The 20727-nt window shown below is 39.0% G+C and overlaps 1 protein-coding gene across 5 annotated transcripts in view; it reads right to left on the reverse strand.

Annotated features, from left to right (window-relative positions):
- LOC145964169 (uncharacterized) overlaps positions 1–20727 on the reverse strand; it is a 199722-nt gene that overhangs the window by 75657 nt on the left and 103338 nt on the right. The window contains exon 1 of one of the 5 annotated variants that reach the window (XM_083086630.1): positions 10488–10571. The exons of the other annotated variants lie outside the window; for them this stretch is intronic. The gene's annotated coding sequence lies outside the window, so the exon portion shown is untranslated. Of the gene's footprint in view, positions 1–10487; positions 10572–20727 lie in introns of those variants that run through there. 5 annotated transcript variants of the gene reach the window in all.

Here is a 20727-nt window from a genome sequence, read left to right on the forward strand (position 1 = left end):
TTTTGCGGTAACAAGTTTATTTTACACATGTAATTATGTGGCGTAAAGATGTATCCAACCTACAATTTCTAATATTTTATTTAAACAAGAAACACACGTATGAAAATCGATTACGCTACGGCTTACTTGATTACTCGTAAAAGAGAATTAAGTAATCGATACGCAAATTTCGCTGAACGTAATTGATATTCGACGACCGATTGAAATAGAAAGCGAACTTTAAATATAAAAATTTAAATGTAAAGCCTACTTTTTTATATCTCCTTCTCTCCTTCTCTTATTCTTTTTCTGTAAAGTAATGTACGTAATTATTATGCGAAATATCTGTTGCACTAATGATTAAAAGTGCCATATATTTTCTTAATGCCATATATTTTCTTTGCTCGGTATAGTAGCTTCGCAAAGCCATTTACAATAAAGTTTTGTCAATGTACATATGTGTGTAGCAACCGTAATAATATATACACAGATAAGGTTATCACGACAACGCAGCAAATTTCAACGACAAAACGACTTTTGAGTGATTATTGTGGCTGTATATATGTAAAAGAAATCCGTACAGTCATATGCATTCATTACTGCGGTTATTGAACTTGAAAAAATTCTACTATTAATCTTTCATACACACCGAATATGAAAGATAGTAGAAGATTTGTGAGACACAATCGAAATGCGATCGGAGATGATTCGAAAACGTACTATTTTTTACTTGATTTTATGATGATTTATCACGAAATATTTATATAAATAAACTAAAAGCTTTTATACAAATAAATTAAAAGCTCGCGTCGATAACATTTTAATTTCTAAATAAATATTTGAGGAGTGTTTCGCATTGGTTGCCCTTCAAATAAATCCATTCAATTAACCGACAACATTCGCGATTGTGTATTGAAAATGTAATTTTATAAATGGTCACGCGGCGCCGTCAAAGCGCGAACGAGGACATAGACGTCCGAACGATCGATCGCGCAACCCAATCGACTATAGCCGCAAATTGCAGCTCAGCAATTGCGCGATTGCGACTCTTCAGACGACCGAGTTCGCGTAACAGTTCACCAAGATTTATAGACAGACGCGCGAACTTTGTGTTTGTCTTTTCAGACTGCACGTCACCGCCGAGCGATTGCAACGAGTTACAAAATTCATGCGCGTCGATCATTTTAGCGCGCACGATCAAGTACCCTTTTAACTATAGACAGATGCCATACAATCTGTCGCAAAGCTATGCCACAAAGTTACCTCTCGCGCAATTGTGTACGTCTGATATCTATACCGAAGACGTACGGGGAAAGTTATCGCGCCGGTAGAGCGCCCCCCCTTCGCTCCCCCGCAAAATTGTCCCGTCGCAGTAAACTTATTTATCGCAACGGTGGAGCGTTTTATTCCGTGGAAAAATTATTTAAGACGCCCGCCACCGCAAACGCCGATAGGGATTCGAAGACGCCGCACGCGCGCCCATTATTTATTCACGAGTAAATGAAATTTCCCTCACTTTCTCAAAACTCATTCCTCAAATAAAAGAGATCTTTCCCCGGTCCCGTAGCCAATAAACAAGGCTTACTGCCAACTTTACGACCATGGTCCCAGGTGGTCTCGCGCACCGTCTCTAGATCGCGGCAACTCTGTTGTTCCACAAGGAGCTTATCAATCGTTCGAGATGCGAAACCATCGTATGCTCGCGGGCAACGCCGACAAATGACTACGAAATCGCTTTAACTAATGTGCAAGGAGACGCACCGATGCGGGAATATCCAATGAGCGAGATGTCGCGTTCAGTTTGTGAAATTCTATCTCGCTATAACGGCCAAATTATATCATCGCTACGATCCCCTTCTCCCTTTATGCGTACACGCGTAAATTAACCGTTGACAAATCGACTCGTATGTTAACCGCAGCATGCCAAAATATGCCAATACGCACCAGAGTACGCCGCAACAAGATGCAGTGCATCCACTTGACATAATTTGATGTATTCTATACTCTTTGTGTTCCACGCAAACAATACTCTCTGTCAGATATATATTGTACATATGGCTGTTTTTAAGTATTAATTATTTATTGAAAATAAATTGTTTACCGAAAATTTATCATTTCACAGAGCCTGCCGATTGTTCTCACGACGAAAGGCGAAAGGCGAAAGAGATAAAGGATAATTACAAGATTTGAACCTAACATTATGCCAGTTAATTAGCCAGTTACTGCCGATTTTACGAAAGTGATGCAAATTAAGCCCTTCTTGCGCATGTTACATGACGGATAAGGATCTGTAATTTACACGTGCGTGTAAAGGACTTGCATAAAGAAATACAAAAACTCTAATTATTTTTGACTGTTGACTGAAAAAGGACAATAATAAGTAATAAATTTAATTATAAAACATTTCTTACGATATGCAAAAAATATAGCTGCGATCTTACGTAAAACATTGTTTCTGAGAATCATTAAATTATCGTATGAGAATCTATTACAAAGTTTCGTGCGAGTAAAAAATATCGACGTTACTTGCGATTGCATGTTTGCTATACTTGAACAGTATTTGCGATAATCAATCGTCAATGAACCTGAATGGAACAACGAGAGCAAAGTAGATAATCGCGAGGCATCACACTTCACTAATTTCACGTAACGACCAACGAGCTTTTGTCTGTAAAACATCGCTCTCCAGGGATGCTGTAGCGATGCATTAAATACGTGAGAGGATGAGCATGCTGACGAACATAAAGGAGCGAATATAATTATATAACCGAAATAAAAAAAAAGTTTCTCTTACTTTAGTTAGCAATCATAGGAAATAATTACATCGAATTATTATATTTTTGTTATTAAGCGCATCCAGATCAAAATCTAAATTGACTAGACAAATTTCATATATTCATATATTCATATATTTGGTGTAGATGTGTAAAATTATATATTATAATCAAATTTATAGAGCATTAAAAATATTATCAAATTGTTACTATAATATAATATAATTATTACACACTAATAAATAAATCAAAAACTATAATAGAAAATATATATATATCTTTCTTATTATCTTTGATTTTGCGAATTGAATAATCTGACTTTGTAAGTTTACAGTAATTCAACAGATAAACGTAAACTGGTGTCACGCTTCGCTTTGATAAGAACGCATTGGAATCATCTCGCAAATTACTTCCCAAAGCAGGCAACAGAGCTGAAATGGCACAGAATCGCACTTCGCTAATTTCGTATAATGATCAGCGAGCTTATTCGCGAGGCGGATGCTCTCCCGAGACGCTTCGCCAGCGCAACATAATTTACGTCTGTAGTCGTGAGGGGTAGATGGCGGCTTATAGGGGTTACGAGAAGCGGGGGTATAATTATTATCGAAGGCAGGTAGCAGCAGCGGCAACAGCAGCATATGGCGAATGCGAGGAGTCGACGTGCCTCTCCTCCGATTCCTCCCCCCTTCGCATCTCTCCCTCTTTCTCTCTCGGTCCCGAGTCGGAGGATCACCATCTGTACGTCCCGGTAAATCCCATGACTCCGCGTATTATTAGCTTGCATTATTGATTTATTATTTAGCGCTAGGCAGCCGCGCAAGCGCCCGCTAAATCGGGGTTAACCGCTCATTTGCCGACGGTGCATTATGGTTTCTGCGTTATGACGCCGTAATGAGGCAATATGCGGAGGAGGGAGATGAAGACCCTCCGGACTTTTTATCGCCGTCCTACTTTTCTCGGATCTCGCTTCGATCATGTCCCCGATTGTGACAACTATTTACGTAAAACTCGATAAGATTCAAAACTCTCGCAAAACACGTTTTATTATAGATAGATATTTAAAATCTCATAAAACTGTAAAAAATATTAATAAGACTGAAACCAATTTTTTAATTAATTATCAATTTATCTCATTTTGAAATGTATACGTTCGCGAAAAATGCAATCTTGAATTCCTCGATTAGAAATGTTTAATCTTCTCCATAGATGCGACATAATCAGGATAAATGGAAGAAGAGAAGCACATTAATTATCGATAATCTATTTTAGTAACAGAACCGTGTTACAGCTGCCATAATTACCGCGTGTAGCATCATATATCCGTTTCCGAGTGTAACTCGGAAATCTCATCGAGAACGGGTTTCAACGATATCGCGATATCCTACAAACACCACGCGTGTACAAAAATAATTCTAATTACCGCGTGGGCGCTAGGTACGTTAATGAAACATCCCGTAATTTTAGCGTGGGACGAAACCACCCGTCCTCCTCGCCAAGTTTCGCGTCTCTCGATTACTGTTGTCCACGATTACATTTCGATTAACAGCAGAACGACGCGCCGGCAAATTGTTGCTCGCGGTGCCCGATAACGCGCTCGCCGATAAATTAAACGCCGTGATAAACTAGTAGCACCCTTATGCATATACACGCATACAGACACGTGTATACGCGGCACGCATGCGCGCACGGCTTCGTACAGACACGCATAATCGCAAACGCACACGCAAACGTCGAATGAAAACCCGTTCCGCAGTGAGTCGCTTATCGGAATCGGCCGTATCATAACTAGTACCGGCGTAACATAAAACGAATTTTCCATTAAGCGCAAACTAACTGCGATTCACAATCTATGCACATCACGCTGCCAATTTAACTCATTTAATAAACAGGATTGAATTGCTCATCGGATGAGATACCGTAGATATATTATACGTAGGATCTGCGCAGGTATTTTAAAGTACTGTTTAAAAAAAGGGAGAAAAAATTAAGTTCTTTAAAAACCAATTAAATAGGAAGAAAATTAATACACATTAAATAGGAAGAAAATGAATACACTTAAAACTTAAAAATAATTTAGATAATCGAGACAGATGCATCATCTGTCATTCTCCGAATAAAAGTGTTGTATGATTATCAAATAATTAAATAATTATAATTAATAATCATTAAAAATTAGCATCATCGATATTTATTATTCTATACAGTATTATCTTTCTGAACGACTTTGCAAAATATTGCAACATGTGAGCTACCTGCTCCGATATACCCGCAATCATATTTAATTGTGGGATCCATGTCCGAGACTGTGAACCGATGGCAGGACGCGAGTATCGGCGTGAATGTGTGACGGAGATGATTAGTAAGAAGGGGATAAATTGCACGATAGCCACTGTCGATACATCTTCCATACAGCACCACTCTAATTAATTCACGAGAGCGCGATTAACGGACGCAACATCTCTCGAATATGGCGCACCGGCTATCCGTTATACTCCACCGCACCGTCTGTATAAAGCATTTTGCGATCTGCATATTTTAGCAACCGCACTTCTAACTTGCTCTCGCGATTATAACTCTGCGCTCGCATCACTTCGCCCGTACATTCCTCAAGAGCGGTAATCAACGGAATGTTCAATTTTACCTCGTGTTTTTATCAGTCCAGACGCGCATATATTTCTAACTGAAACGTAATTTGCGAAGGCTTTACGAGCTTACAAGTCGCACATCACGAGCGGTATTCAAAATACATAGTATCGCGTCATGATGTTTTTCCCGGCTTTTCTTTGAAGAGAAATTAATTTTCGCGGCGCACGACTAAGCGTGTGTATGTGCGTGTGTATTACTTTAATTACGAATTTGTTCCGTGTAAGATAAGAAATGTACGTCATGAGTCGTAATTTTCCTCAAATATAAAACGAAGAACAACGACGGACTAGAACAGGTGGCGTATAATGACAATTTGTCAAGCATGATTCTCTTAAAAATCGCGCAAAGTAACAGTCAAGCTGGCCTTGAATGCCTAGCAATTACGTGTCTACCGCAAATAAGCGGAGACGATGCATGACATCACGTTGCATGTGTTAGCACGTCTCGCAGTCTGCGAGCGTGCTATTGTAAATTTATGTGCTCCGGATTACAAGCATCGATTCGATACGTTTATACGATTAGGACACTCGTCATTCATTTAATGAAAGAACCGACAAATTTGCATAATCATTGAGATGTCACATGTACTGTCGACTTATTCTTTTTTCATATGTACATATTTTTTTATTATCGCACACTTTCATTCATAATTCATACGTGCGTGCCCAAGTATAATAAATTAATAATTGTGCGAAATATAACTTCCCATTACATCCGTACAAATTGTTATTATATCCTCTCGCATACAATTATTGCCATATAATTTCGTGTGAATTGGAAGAAAAAATTATTAAACGTGTGTGGAAGAAACTACACGTCTCGATATTCTCTCAAGCAGCGAAGATACAAAGATCTCAGACAACTAGCGATTATTCGAATCGAGGTATTACGTAATGAAAAGACACGGCGAGAAACACAATAATGGAAACGCTATAATCGTTTTGTTTCCGTGCAACCACAAAGGATGAGTGGATAGTTAATTCGCCCAAGTATTGCGTAAGAATATTGAAATTAAGCATTTAAAGGTAATCATCGCGAGAATTACGAGGATATCACGGCAAGACGTACGATCATGCCAGGCGGGGCTAATTGTTAGCGAGTTAACGATGATCGATGATAACGGGTCGTGCTCCCTTATCGAGCGACCCGTGTTGCACGTAACAGGCGCTTGCATGCAACGCCGAGCCGCTTTTACATCGTTACGTGTTTGCAAATTTCAAGAGGGCTCGCATGTGCGAACTATTATGCGTGAGAGATTGCTTTTTCAGTTTCACCGAGCCCGACGGGGCAATCTTGAAGGTAATCGTGCGCCGAATAGGGGAATATTTTGTTTAACAAGCGCGCGATATCATCTACGAGAGAATAAAGTTCATTTTAGATCATCTATAAGCTCGAGCTCGGATAGACTACTCTAGATACATATATTTTAATACGATCCTAAATATTTTACACGTATACAAGGTGTCAGGGCAATCTCTTCCCAACAAAAACAACTTACCTCAAGAGCTTTTCAAAACACTGTAATAAAGTATTTTTTCATCGAGTACTTTTCGAGTTATGAGGTTTGAAGTAATTTTTTAATTTTACGTAAACCATAAAATATCTAGTAAAATATTTATTTTTCGAGTATCTTACCTTAATACTTTTTTATGTACAAAATAATGAGAGGAATCAATTGGTGTAGAGAAAACACATAATTGTTTCGAAGAAAAAATATATAATTTGCAATTAACAATTACATATTTTTTTCGAAACAATTATGTGTTTTCTTTACACCAATTTTACTATTATTATTTTACTAGATGTTTTATGGTTTATGTAAAAATTAAAAAATTATTTCAAGCTTCATAACTCGAAAAGTACTCGATGAAAAAATACTTTATTATAGTGTTTTGAAAAGCTCTCGAGGTAAGCTGTAAGAGCTTTTTTTTAGGAAGAGATTGCCCTGACACCCCGTATAATTGTTCTTTGTATTTTATAAATACACGTAGAGATAAAAAATTTCGGCGAAAGGAAGAAGTGAAATTTAAAAGTGTAGCAGTAAAATATCTATAAAGCTATCATATTTTAAATATGAACGTAAACCGAAAGAGCATCCAAACGGAATAATACGATGAGAAATGTTACGTAAGTTTCCATAGATTCCCTGTTATGTAGTTTGCATTGATGTGCATCCGAGGATAATACTCGGAGCGAACACTCGACAGCGTTTGCTCCGCAAGCATCCATAGCGATAAAGCGTTTTAACGAGTGCCTCGTAAGTTCTTTTTTTCCCTGCGTGGATCATTAATTAACTCCAGCGAATGAAAAACAGCCTCTCTCGCCCATCCAGCTGTACCCGGCAATAATAAAGCGGGGCAATTAGCCACTTTTAATAACATCGTTTCACCGGACGACTTGTTTGTACTTTCCTCCCTTCCTCCCGCGCTCTTTTTTTTACACCATTTTCTCTGACGTCCATGCATCGTAATGATTCCGCGCGCACGTGTTACTGTGTGTCGGCAAATCCACGGGTAAACGCATTTTAATTGACCTAAATTTCGCGAGACTCGACCGGTGACGCGGCGAAATAAATGAAAAGAAGAAAAAGAGAAAAAGAGAGCTCCGGCGAAAATCACAGCAATTTTTATACCGACGCGCTTAATTGTATATCCAAGTGCGATAACGAGAAATTTAATTTTTGATCCTTTAACGTTGCTACGCTACGATTCTTTGCATTACTTGTAATTATCAAATACTGCGTCGTTTCGCATTATCTACGCTATCCTTTCTGATTCGCGCCAATTTTCCAAATTAATAATTACAATTTTAATATGGCAAATTAATTTATAACATAATAAAGTGTAAGCATAAATATATGTAATTTTTTATAACAGTAAAAATATGCAGCAATTGTATTATAATCAATATAGAAATTTATATGTGATTACAAAAAAAATATATCTTGAGATCTTGTAAAAATATAATTTTTTTTTCCATACAAAAGAGTTTTATTTTAAAGCGTCAAAAAGTAAATGTTATTTTTAAACTAGTCAAAGATCTTGCAGTCAATGTTGAAATTCACTAATAAGAGATCTTTAATAATTTTTCATATATTTGCAATTAGTCTACAATAGAATTGCAAAAAAATCTTGTGTGATCGAACGAACGGAAAAGTTAAAAAAAAAGAATATAATAGAATGTACCTCGTGTCTCAATCTTGACCGGCAATTATGGGCGTTTTTCAGCAAGCGATACAGTGTATCACTTTATCCTTGTCGAATGTAAACAAGGATGAAATGATTCACTGTGTTGCACTGTGTCCTCTGTGTCACTCGCTGAAAAACACTCTATATCAGTGCGATATCTTCGGCTTTCTTTTTCGCACGGTGATAATTGTGTGCCTCCCCACCCTTTCCCGAAAGCGTTGTAAAGTGTACCGTGAATCCCGCAGAACAGCCGCTCGTAAATATGCACGTCGTTTCATGAATATGCATCGTTCGCGGTGCATACGCGGCTATGCAACGCGCTATGCAGCCCGCTTATCCATGTGCCCCTTAAGACTTCGGTTAAACGTCGGTGCGCGAGTTTCCAGTCGAATGACCCGTCAGTTGCACGAAATATGACAACTACTACCGTTGTCACCATAGTGACGGAAAGGCAAAAACAAAAATCCACTCTTCCAATAATGCATTTGTGACAGTCACTATTGAGTGCGTCTTTACTGTACTCTTTTTTTTATCTTTTCACGATTTCTCGTAAATAAATGTAGCAGAGACATCTTGGAGAGATTATTAAATCGACCTCCGCACACACACACGCACACACGCACAGCCTGATATTTACCTCATCGTTATTCCGAAAACCGCCTTTAGCCAAATCTATTGTAATATAATGACAATTGATTGATATGTTAATACAATCAATACACGCTTCATGGAAGTTAATTGAAATTATGTATGTTGAGATGTGCAATGTGTTAATTATGTACGGCGTATCTGCAAACAGTATGAATTAATCCCTTCCTATCGTCCCATTAACATTCGACAGCGACCAGCATTAAGCGTATTAATGCTGGTAATACGATATCGTGGCTACTCACCCAATAATGAGCACTGTTACACGAAGTATGGATTACCGATGCAATGGCGCTTAATAAATTTTGCAAAAGCTGCCGTCCGTTAACATGCCGTCGCTCTTGAAATTTTCTTTTTCTCTCTAGCTTTGCCCCGAGAACACCGACAAATTCTCTTCTCTCTTTTAGCAGCGACAACTTTTTTTTTCGGCGCAATTTTAAGTAGCACGATGCATATTTATGTCCTCGCCAGCGCGAAAGACAAACGGAACAGATTGGTTTCCGGCAGCGGCACGGGCGGCGTTGACGAGGTGGCAGCTGCAAAAGAGGGCCCCGTGTTTGTCACAGGAGGCAGGAAACACTCGCACCCGTTAATAACCCAATTAAAATGAACAGGAAACGTACCCCTGGTACATACCCCGCACGCTCGGCACGCTCTCAATGCCACCACTGCTCCACCGCCACCGCCACTATCGCCATTGCCATCGTTATTACAACTACTACTACTACTACTACTACTACTATTACTATTACCATCGTAACCACGATATTACATTACTGTCGCAATTGCACTGTATCAGAGTGATGTAACTCGCAGCTCTGGCTCAAACCGCGGCCGTTCATCGATATCTCGCGTACGCAGCATTGATCGATGTTAGATACTCGGAATTAGTATTAATAGATGTTTTGCCGAGATATATCCAACCGGAATAAAATTTTAATAACTCGGCACAAAAAGCTTCTCTCTACTTTATTGGTTATAAAATTTTAAATATACACCTTATCGAAGATTGAATCGATCGGAAAAGTACTTGCGAGATCATCGCAATACAATGTAGACCTGAGATGAATAATTTTGCAAAACCGCTAGCGAATGTCAGAGTCTAAGCTTCACTTTTTACGACTGAAATCTGCGGATTAGATTCAATCGGAAATCGTGTCGAGTTGCGAGACAGCTATATAATACGAGGTAGCTGTAAACGATCGATCAATTATTTTTTTGCGATCAAACCTATACAATTATACGCGATTACCTTTTCCCATAGCATCAAATAACAATCGCATCGGGTCGTCCTGCGTTTCACTTCGTTATACGTTCGAGCGCACACCGGTATTCGCTTCTTACCTGGAACACAGGAAAAGAAACAATTTAATAGAGCAATCAATCGTCCGAAACAGGGGAAAAATAAAAGAGAGGCACGCGAATCCTAATAACAGTGCATATGTGCTGCGAAACGTAATTTGTATGATCGATCCGAAAACAATTTTGAGAAAATTATTTCGAGAATGTTACGATAATTTTTTTTTTTATATTTTTCTCTCATAAATATATATTAAGTTACCTATATCTAAATGTATTACCAATATTTTATCGATCGAATAATATAATTTTATAATTTTATTTTGTTATATTTGATATTCTTATTAATTTCTACTAAAAATTTTCTATAACAATTTTATTAAATGTTTTATAAAAACCTTTATATAATTAATAAAAAAGATCATCCGCAAAAGGTAGTAAAATCCAATTTCTTTTTCGCGTTATATACTACGTTACGATATTTAGCAAGGCGAATAATTTCTGCTATCGGCCGAACAATCTACTACCGTGAAATCGGCGCGATCCAAGAAACAGGTCGATGGTTACGGATATCGACGATTCACCTGGATCGTCGTCTGCCAGCGCGAGGGTGGTCGACGAAGGGATAGTTTCGAAAATAAAAAAAAACATGGTAAAAAGCATTAATTACGTAACTTCCGTTCAGCACTTCGTACCGAGAGATAGGTATCTCTGGCGAATGGATAGACCCGAGCACACGCACACCGGCCGCCGGTGCGTAAAGAGCCCGGGGTGAAGCGATATTGCCTGATCGTAAACAAAGTTACAAACAGGATCGGGGAAACTCCTGGGCAATTTATGCCACGTTCGGAATGCATCTAATAAAGTATGATTCAGTCCATTCGTGGAGCTTTTATTTATGCGATATACGCATACCAAAATAATGGTTGCTGATGCTTGCATAAATAATTTTTCAAGAAAATAAACTGAAAATATTAAAATTTCAATTTTTTGTTTTTTTCTAAAATTCATGCATACAATATTGAAAGATAATAAATGATAAAGTCTCGCTTTCAGCTATTTTCGATTATTTAAATTTAATCTGTCAAATGTGACTAATAATAATCAAATACATTTGTTTGTTGACAATCAACAAATTGTCAGTATCGCACGTTAAAATCTTTGCAAGTTGAGTCATATTCCGCTTTAATCACAGAGTTGTTCGAGGAAAGAGAATTTGATAACAGATTCGATAGTGAAAAAAACGCCACCAGGCAGAAATGCATCCCGCGCCATTGTTCGCCAAGTCAGTGCACACGCGAAACGCAGGGTGACACGTTCGGGAATAAATGAGGCGCGCTGTCGGGGCCAGGAAGAGATCGGCGGCGACGATAGCCGACAAATAAAAACACAATATTGGGAAAGAAAAATGTAAAGCAGCGTCATTTAAATGCGTGTAACGAAAGGGGGCCGTCTGGTGGCAAGTCGTCGGGGAAGGAGGAGGGAAAGATGCGAGGGGAAGGCGACCAAGGCGACCGGGGGTCACCGGACACGACGCGATCGCGTGAGATTAGACCCTTTCAAGTGTGACTCATGCCGGCGGGGAAAGTAAATGAATGCAACTGCGCCGGTACTTCCCCTTTTTTGTTCTTCCGCCTTCTTTTTCATTTCTCCCTTTTTCCCTCGTTTCCTCTCTCTCTTTCCCTCTCGCGACCCCGTCTCTCTTTTCTTTCTCGCTACCGGATCCTCGAATCCCTCGCCATTCTCGTGTCCAGCAATCGCTGTTAACTTATCGGTACACGCACGGATACGACGCGTGGTCAGATCGAATCAGGAAAGTTCGAGTCAGTCACGAGCAAACTTCTTAGTCTGAAGGGATACAACGTGCTATCGAGAAGTTAACGTCAAGGGAAATTATCTCGTTCAGGGAAATTATTCCCAATTATTCGCAAGTAAACATACATGATTTATTCTGATATAAAAGTATCTAATTCTAAAGAAAAGCACACTAGTATATAATAAAATTGCTTCGATGTTATAGAGAAAGAATGAATTATAATCCATTAAAAAAAATTTTTTTTCAATTAAATTTTAAATTTAAAAATCTATATTGACTACGATTTAATTTATCTTAAATTAAAGCTTAATTAATTTATTCTTTTATGAACACATTCTTCAATAAATATTTATATTTTTCTTCACGATATCTTCTTCAAAGAAGTCTACTCATGGCGCGCATTAACCGCTTTATTGATGGGTATCGAGCCGTGATGCAAAGCGGAAAGAGTCCGAGTCGAGGAATGTCATATTCTGGTGGGGCTCATTAGGGCCCCCCTCGACAAGACAAAGCCGCGTCGCTTTCTCTCTTCCTCGGTTCTCTCCTTCGATCCGGTCGCTTGTCGAATTAAGGATCCAACTCTCCGTGCTCCGGTCTGTCCGATGTCGAGCGACGATCCGCGCCAGGTAAGACATACTGTCATCATCGTCCGCTACCAATGTCCCCTCTATCCGCTCAGCTCTTTTCCTCTTGCCGTCCTCTCTCCTTTTATCTTTGGCTCAATGAGAGACGACCTTCTACGGCGTTCATACGAAAATAGCAACGCCTTTGTTCGACGACCGTCCGCTGTCCGTCCGATCTCTTTCCCCTCCGTCCCTCGTCACCGACGACGTTATTCTCCTTGTTCCGATCTCAGTCTCCCTCCCTCTTTACTCTCTGGCTTCCTCGCAAATGTCTAACCGCCGAGACGTGTATCACTGATTCCTCGAAATTACTGCCACTGATCGTTCTCCTCGGAGACATATAGTGGAATCCCGTGTTACTGTTTTTACGAGCGGCCGTCGCGGCGGATGTTTGCGGTTATTTAAATCGTTTTATTACGCGATATCTATATATATTCGCGGTGTCATTGATTTAGGGAAAAAATCATCGAGATTCAAAAATTATCTCTTTCCAATTTTGATTAATATTTTTACTAAAGAGAATGTCGGGAGTTGAGAGCTCGCGTTAATCATGACACGGATTTGTACAGACTTTGCTAATTCGATACATCCCACAGATTCGCGAGCTTTTTCCAATATTTCATATAATTCCTTAAAAAAGCCAGAGAGAATCTTTCGTCTCGTTCGAGGATTATTATACTTTTTTTTTACAAATTGGCAAAGTGACGTAATTAATCCTAGATATAAATGCGACATATTTGGCTTTTTGTTTAATATGGTCTGGTCCGAATATCCTGCTTTTGCCGCGCTCATGCATTGAAATCAACTGACGTCGCGATGTGATTGAATTTCACGGCGCACCAGACGTCGACGAACATGAGTTTATTAGCCGACATATACGTGTCACTGTCGCATTACCATTAGTGGCCGGTTAAATCCGTTTCAAGCCCGAAGCAGCTTAACGTCTGTGGTGATGCAAGCTGGTAAGGTTTATCCGGTCTGCTTTGACGCACGAAGAAGAACGGACGTTTTTCTCCATGATAATCCATCCCCCGATGTCCGGATACGAAGGACACATCGTGATTTCTTCATTCGCGCCGCTACCGATAGAATCAGATCGCATCTCCCTTTTTAATACCAGACATAATAGCTACCGAATGATCTGTGTGCACGAAAAAATTCCTCTTTAAAAAAAAATGTATATATAATTATCATAAAAATTTACATTTCAGAGTTTAATGTTTTATTTATTTAAAAATATTATTCTCGTGAAATAACACTTGGAATATTTTTAAGATAAATACGTTATATAAATGAGTTAATTAAAAATATGAGCATATTTCTGATGCGTGTTAAAATATAATTAATTTGTGCCATGAGTATACGCAACGTATTCGGAATAATTACCTTATTTAACTTTTTCAGTTTAAAGCAAGAACAAAGGATAGCCAATTATCAAATTATTCCGTCTCTAATTAATATTTTAATAAATACATCACATATATACTCATTTAATGCCACGTCGACAATAAAATAATCAATTATGAAAATCATTTATGAAAATATGATCTCATTCTTTCTAATGTTTGTCTAATCCTTTCTCTCAAAATAAAGTATTGAAAATATGGAATTTTTATTAATGTAATCATCAAAATTCAATATATATCTGATATATCAAAAGTGCTTTCTTCTCGATGCAATTCGCGTACGACATGTACGAAACGAGCAGTGTGCGCTAATCGACACAAAGGCGGATCTTTGTCCTCTCTAATTTATTAGCTCTTTTGGACGGCGCAAGCCGCTGAAACTACGGGCCGTCGAAGAACAGCTAAGAGCGTTAGTCACTCGCCTCATAATTTGTTCACTCCTATATTTAGGCACTATATCCGATCCCCGGGCTCTCCACATCGACCGCGAGGAAGTCTTGCCTCGGCGTCAGTGCCACTGTATGTAACAGTGACAACGCAAAGAGCGGCTGCGGCTTCGACGTACGAAAATAAATCCGTCGATGAGCCGCGAAGACGCCGCGGAATCTCCAAGCACGTGTACAAACAACGCATAAAATCCTTATTGTACGTCGTTGTCGACGCCATATTTCTCAACACGTATCCGTAGAAGCATGCGAGATCGCGTCTCTCTTTTTTCAAAACGCGATTTTATAAAAACGATAATTTTCATCCAATATAAATTTTTATTTTTTTTTGTACTTTTTAGATTTTCTAATTATTCAAGTTACTCATGTTATCCTGATGTCATTAGAAAAAGAATATATTGCCAAGCTATTGCATCGCATCGCAAGTGATATAACGAAACAAAAGACGGCAAAACCGATTAGAAATTACAAGACGCTCGAATTGTGATACACAAGAGAAGTAAAGAAAAAAAGCACTTTCACTGGCCGATAAAAAGAGATGCTAACGTCGTATAAGCCACAAAGAAATAACGCGTTGGCAAAGAGGGAAGAACGGAGCAAAAAGAGGCACGGCAGTTTCTTTGAAGACAGATCGTTCGGGGACACTTGTCGAGTGGCGGCGGCGTCTTTTCTCCCGTGGGATTAAAGCTTGTGTCCTTCCCTTCCCATCGACACCTCATCTTGGGACGACCTCGGGGAGAAAACGGGCCTACGAAAGAAGAAAACTCGATCCAACCGTGATAATGGTCCGCCGCGTCTCACCGATAAATCTCATTGCGTTAAGGTCTCCTTCGTACTTTTTCGAAGCCCCTTCAGGACACGAAATCGTCTCCATATCATCCTCTTTATCCCCTGTCTTTTCTCATTGCGCGGAGGAGGATCTAATTTAGCAATGTCCAAACAAAGACAAACTAGCAGTTCACTTCAACTAGCATTTTATTCGTGCATTTGACAGGAAAACTGTAGCTCCGTTTTATTATCATCTCGAGAATAATTCACGCGCTTTTAATTTCTCAACGTTGTTGTGCCGAGATTGCATTTCTGGCATTGCCGGCGAAAAGTTGAAGAGAAATTCAATAAAGGGATTTCTAACGCTGACAGCTGATAAATGAGCGCCAGAGATTGAATATGGAAGATAAATACGCCCGGAATGACCGCAGACTCTTTTGTCAGCGGTTGTTTTTGCGCGATCCAAAATAAATCAAGTGCGATATTATTCCACTTCAATATGTCCAGACTCGAATTGTCCCAGGCGACCGCCACCTTTTTTTCCCGACGAGACGCGACGACTTCGACAGTGGCCGCGACAAAAGTTTCGAAGCGTTAGGGGCACACCTCGGGGGATCGGTAAACACGAACTTCCCCCGTCTTAAAACAATTGATACTCCCGGGTGATATCAAACGCCTAAACTTTTTTTCGATACACTCTAGTCGCAAAGTGACAAACACGTCAGACGATTGATTGATAACAATAAAATATCCTCGCATTAATTTCACTCAACAAAACAATCGATAAACTAGCAATTTTTATTTTTCAAAATTGTTTTCATCTTATCATGGAGTGTCACAGTTTGAAATACTTTTTGAGTTCTCTCTCTCTCTCTTTCCGAAGAAAAACAGAATTTTATGTTCCATCTCCTAAAGTATACTTTGTTATTTTTAAATGCGTTTCGTGCGAAACATCGCGAGATAAATGGAAAACGAAAATAAAAAGGGCTGAAATCTCTCGTTTCGTATCGCGTTTACATCGCCGTTTTACGGCCATTCGCATTCGTCAAGCACTTTATTATATTCGTATCTGCGGAAACGTTCTCGTTTCAACGGGCCTGTAATAGAATCTTTATTACATGCAGAGTCGTATAACTAGTGAATTACTTTTTTATAATATATTAATAACGACTAATCGTCGGACAAAATGTGCTCGTAAATATATAGATGCTTACGTATCTTTCATGATAATTAAGCTCTTCGCATTCATTATAATATGAAATAAATTTTCAAAATACTTTTTCGAAAATATGTTCTTTCCAATAATATTAAAATCTCACGAGAGAGAGAGAGAGAGAGAGAGAGAGAGAGAGAGAGAAAACTACATATATACAATACGACATCAAAGAAAATACAGGTAATTCGATATTTGCGATATAGGGGCACTTCCATAATCATCGGTCGAAATTATTCTCGACGCGTATAACGCGAACGAGCCGCGCTACGAGGACCGCCGTACAAACATGCTAATGCCCTTCGGATTCCAATTAACGCAAATTGTTTAATTTAGAACGCGGCGCGACGCCTATCCCCTTCGCCAGCGATATCGCACTCGAATCGCCACGAATGGAACGAAATGGGTTTACGCGCCCCCTCGAAACCCCCGAACGACCGCGGCATTGTACAACGCGCGAGACGCGGGAGAGGGGGAGGGGGTAAAAAGGGGGTTGGCGAGAGTTGAGTTATCGTGATGCATTATCGTCGCTGCACTTATCAACGCGCGCTATCCGGCGCGGTTGCGGTGGGGCCGTCTGCGTTCGCACCGACGAAACGTCCGGGCTTATCGCGGACGTTGATCGGACGTCGATCAACGGCGCGTTATAAATGATTTCTGTCGACGTTTACGGCGAGATACCGCCGCAATTACACGTCTGCGGAGAGTCCGGCGATGAAGCGAATAAAAAAATTGCGTACAATCGATCGTCGGAAATGCTTCGTTGCACCAATATATGATATAAATATCAGAATTTATTTTTATTAAATTATAAAAAATTTTAAACACTCGCTGTGTTTTTATAATTCGTAGAGAAAATTCCTTTTTTCTTGTCCTGCATGTAATTCTGTATTCTAATTAAGGGAAACTAATACTACACGTACTTAATTACTGACAGTCCTGACGCTGATCCCGTAAAGACTATCGTGTCGCTGTCATCACGTGAAAATAAGGGGTTGAGTGTGCACGAGACGAGAGGCAGCTGACGAAATATGTCGCGTGCGTCCGTCGTATCCACAGCGACAATGTTTCGCATCGCTTGGGTAAGCACATTAGTCCCGACTGCCATAATTAAATGCGTTACGTGACAACGACGCGCGCTGCCAGGTATTACACGCGAGTTTTGCATCGCCCGACAATAACCATTCTTTTTCGCCCCGCTATCGACCGAACCGCCAGATAGATTTATGATGACGAATGTATCGAGGGTGCTGTCGAAGCTTTTTTTCATCGCTTCGCGAACGAAATATGTAACTCACTTTTACACGTTTGAAATTTTCCATCATTTTTCTCAGATGTATTCTTTTTTTAATTTTTTTTTTGCGAATGTGTCATTTCCTTGTTTCATAGATTAAATTATATTTCATAAACGATAATTAAATATTTATGATATTAATTACATCAAAGATTATAACTTTAACAATGATAAATGTAAAAGAAGTTATAATTTAATATCATGAAAATGAATTGATCCACAAGAAATAATAAAATAAATTAGAGGCAATTATATAATTGAATTGACAATACGAATTTTGCATACTATATAAACTTTTACTTAAAACTGCTACTTGATTGACAATCGGATTTAACGTCATATTAATTCCTTCCAACTTTCTTCAGCCGAGAATAATTCGAGATATAATTCTCCAGCAATGTATATCCCACGATATTTTTAGTCTGAGAAACAATTATACAGACACGGAGAAAAACAAGCTTATGAAATATAGTCGAAAACAAATAATCGTTATGTCTGTTGATGCAAAGAGAAACGGGAATCGCTGGATAAATCTATCCAGCGTGCTCGCTATTCTTTATGTCGATAAAACTGTCTTCAATTGCGAGCGTGAAAGAGGCGCGAGTCGTCCACATATTTATATCTATTGAACGCATCACGGACGGGCTGATTCACGGCTCTTGGGCTCTGCACCCTTTTACACTCGCGAGTGTTAATGCCACATTAGAGGCATACTTTTTTCCGAGTTAATGCGCCAACAAATTCGCATTTAAATTACTTTGCTGCCGCGGCCAATTTATGCCCGATTACTGCTTAACGTGATCCAAATCTATACCGAGAAAGTAAAAATTCCGCGCTAATAACTGGTACAACGAAAACTCGAGTGTCACTGAAGCGTTAAGCAATCGATAATTAAATAAAATTGAAATTTATCATGTTAGAAAAAATACTTGTTATATACGCGTGAAAAATAAAGATATCAATGTAGACTCAATATCATGATTGCGATAATAAATTACTCTATGCATTAAACATGATAAATCAAATATAAATTATTAATTATGTAAAAGATAAAAATTTAAATTAAACCAGGTATAGAAAATTGTTTATTAAATAGTATGCAACGTACTACGTACTATATCCAACCGGATGAATGATGACGAGTCAAAATCGACTAAATCATATTCAGCTGTCGTGATATCAAGAGAGCACGATGTCCGATTAGCTATCACGTACGATATTACACGTGTCACCTGGAACGGCAGAAATGATGGATCCTATTGACTCGTTAACGACACGCCACGGTTGAATCTTAACGATTCTCGTTACGAGTCTCGCGATCCGAGGGGCGCCACGTAGCCATTATCAAAGGCTGTCCAAGACGTTGCCGTGCGAGCAAATAATAACGATTCGACGTGGCGATTAATGCCCTCGTCGTGGCGCACAGAGAGAGGATGATTATATGCGAGAGCGGAAAAAGGGGAGAGCGCGCAAACGAGAGCGAAGGTTAAATCGGTTCGATGGTCCATACGTAAACGAGATATATCGCAAACGCGCGCGGCAAGCGATAATTTATCACGTAAAAGGCATCGCCTTTGGCGTACAGTAAATTCCCACCGATAGGTCATGCCTGTCCCAATGAACGGCAAAATTGCGCGCCAAGGCAGCGTTTACATGCGCCCGTAATAGGAGGCTTAACCGCTAAACGCCGCCAGAGATTGTCAAACGCGCGTGGGAGAACAAATGCTGTACCACGTGTATAAATGATACGTATCTTGTCCTTCATCGTGTCGCGATATTTCGATCGTTAATCATCTTCCTACGGGCCTCGAAATCAAAATTGTCCTTTGCACGCGAGAACTCCTTTTCTTCAAATCAGTATTCTTGATCTAAACGACACGCACCGCACACGTATGTATTGATAATTTTTAATCTTAATGCCTAATGTGAAAATAATAATACGATGCTGACTCACGTGCGCGCAAAAATACCGGGTTCGTATAAAGTACAGAGAGGTAATTTCAAGTGGATGGGCATTATGTTACTCATATGTCATCGTTAATAAAAAAAAGCAATTTATTGCGAGGCACGGATTTGCTCTGTTATGATTTGTCGTTTCAGAATCGTGCGCGCGAGAAAGAGAACATTTAGTCTAACTGCGCTCCATCAATTACACGAATGTAAATCGAGTTTTAATAACACACGCTATTTGCTAATTATACAGACCGGTGAAACAAGTCCACCCAGTAGTGGAGAAAAATGAATTGAGCGATTTACGCCAACTTGTAATATCAAATACGAGGAAAAAGTAGTCTATTCACCGGAGAAAGTATCGCGCACGACCCATTTCCTTACTTTGAAAATTACAAAATTACGAATAACGTCCTGCATGTGAACAAAAATATATGTTTTTTTTCTTAAATAAACCTCAATATGTATATCAATTTTATTCTACATTTTTTGTCTATAGAAATATTAATTTTAAAACACGACAACTTGAAATCTAGGCAAGGAAAATTGCGGTGATAATTGCAATAATAACGATAATAATACACATTAAAAATTATCTATAAAAAATATCTATAAAAAATAATACAAAATAAGCTTATTAAATGCAATTAAATACAAAATAAGCTTATTCAATGAAA

Source organism: Camponotus vicinus, unplaced genomic scaffold, assembly GCF_025532165.1.
Source record: "Camponotus vicinus isolate PSW18456_S1 unplaced genomic scaffold, iyCamVici1.0 SCAF_13, whole genome shotgun sequence".
NCBI lineage: Eukaryota > Metazoa > Arthropoda > Insecta > Hymenoptera > Formicidae > Camponotus > Camponotus vicinus.